This window comes from Carassius auratus, unplaced genomic scaffold (genome assembly GCF_003368295.1).
Source record: "Carassius auratus strain Wakin unplaced genomic scaffold, ASM336829v1 scaf_tig00007487, whole genome shotgun sequence".
Lineage (NCBI taxonomy): Eukaryota > Metazoa > Chordata > Actinopteri > Cypriniformes > Cyprinidae > Carassius > Carassius auratus.
This window is the reverse complement of record NW_020523854.1, coordinates 42501-44466: the sequence shown is the minus strand read 5'-3', so window position 1 is coordinate 44466 and position 1966 is coordinate 42501.

Genomic DNA, 1966 nt, shown 5'->3' with positions numbered 1-1966 from the left:
GATATTTATGTCTAAAATAAGAAACTTAAGATATATTCTATGACATTGTATGCACTGTTGCTTCTCTGGCCCAAAAATCACTTTTACATTACATTTTTGAACAAAAAACAAAAACAAAAACCTTGCTCTTAGATGAACAAGCGAGGGTTTGTTGCAGTGACAACGAGGACTTTCATTTATTTAACTGGCCATATGTCGTAGTGAAGCCTAATTCCTTCAGAGGAGGGTGACAGCAGGTCAGCACTTCACTGCACTGTCCTGAAGAGAACAGATTTGAGAGCTGGGGATAAACACTGATTTAGTCTTGCCCCTGTTTTCGCTATATACTTTTCTCTCATTAATGTTTGTCCAGGTGTTTAAAAATTATGCCTCAGCATTTACAATGTCTTACCTGCACAAAGAAAGAATTACTCAACAATACTGTAGAGCGACTGCACAGACAGTAATGCACCGACTGACCTTCATCTGACATCAGAAGTGACTGTGTTTATCAGTGATCAGTCTACGGCTCACAGAAAAACAAACACTGACCTCACTCTCTAAAACATACAGATCACAGCCGGAAACGCTGTACAGTTACTGAACTTTTGACAGTGCAAGACACTAACAAAACAAATATACTCAAGTGTTCATTACAACAGGGATCAGACATTAGAGCACATTAAATATAACGAACAATAAACACGAGGAGCACAATAAATATAACTAGGCAGAAGGGTTAAATGAGGTAGAAATGTGAAATTGTAGGAATGCAAGTAATGTTAGAGTTTAAGAATAAGAATAAAGTGTTTGTGCACAACTGAGGTGGCTCAGAGCAGATATTAGGTTTGAAAATGTCTTTAGTGCACATTGGGTGAGTTGAGTGTGGATGCATGTAAATTGACCATTGTGCAAGAGTGTCTGTAGTGCACACAGCTGAGTGAAAGTGCAGAGTGCATGTATGAGAATTAGAGCCCGACCGATATATCGGCCGGCCGATATTATCGGCCGATATGAGCTAATTGCATTTAAATCGGCATCGGCGTTTATAACGGCCGATGAAACATGAGAAACAGTCTCATATTCTTCACTCATGTTATGAGTGTTGCATAGTTTGCCCACCAGAGGGCGGTCTGCAGCTCCAGAGTTGCAACAGCGCCAGAAATCCACAAAGAAGAAAGCGATCAGCCAAGCCACCCAGGTGAGTCTGTCCTTCGTCATGTGAAATGATTGTAGATTTAGTTCATACACTGTATATAAAAACGGTGTGGTAGTTCTAGTTAACGGTCCTATCATTATCACTTCTAAATATTCTGCAGCATCACTTACAGCCGCTCATGCATTGCTATTAGATTAGATTAGCCACAAAGCTAATACCATGTTTATCAGTGGAAGAGCGCGAACGTTAATAAGAGGTCGAACTATAAAGTTAGCGTTTAGTGCTTATTCTATTGCGGTGTGTTTCCCACATAATGACCGCGTAATGGGCCTTTCACACAGGACGCGGTATGCACAGCGCTTGGCCGCTGGGTTTAGCGTTGCCCTTCAGATACAACGCGATTTGCCCTGCTCTGCGCTATGGCGTAGGCGGAGTTTTAAAAACTTTTAGCGGGAGCTCTTTCATAGTCTGTTGTTCCTCTTTTCGGTCAGCAGCAAACATGTATCTGTCCCGTTGTAAGAAGCGAGCGATAGCGCTAGTCCTGCTGATGAGAATTAAGAGAGAAGCAAGGAAGAAGAGGCTACCCTCAGGCCCAGGGAACAATTTGGTGAATTCAGGCTGGTTACGTTACTCTAACGCTAATATAGCTTCCTTTTTAGCAGGCCCCTTAAATGCTTGCTATTAACTTGTTTGAAGGTGGTTCTTCTCAAAATTGACAGCAGTGTGTTCATGGCACTAACGTTAACCATTTTGATTCAGACTGCACAAAGAGAAGAGGAGAAGATATACGGGTCCGTTGTGAATGTGTCTGTGAGAGCAAATATAGTG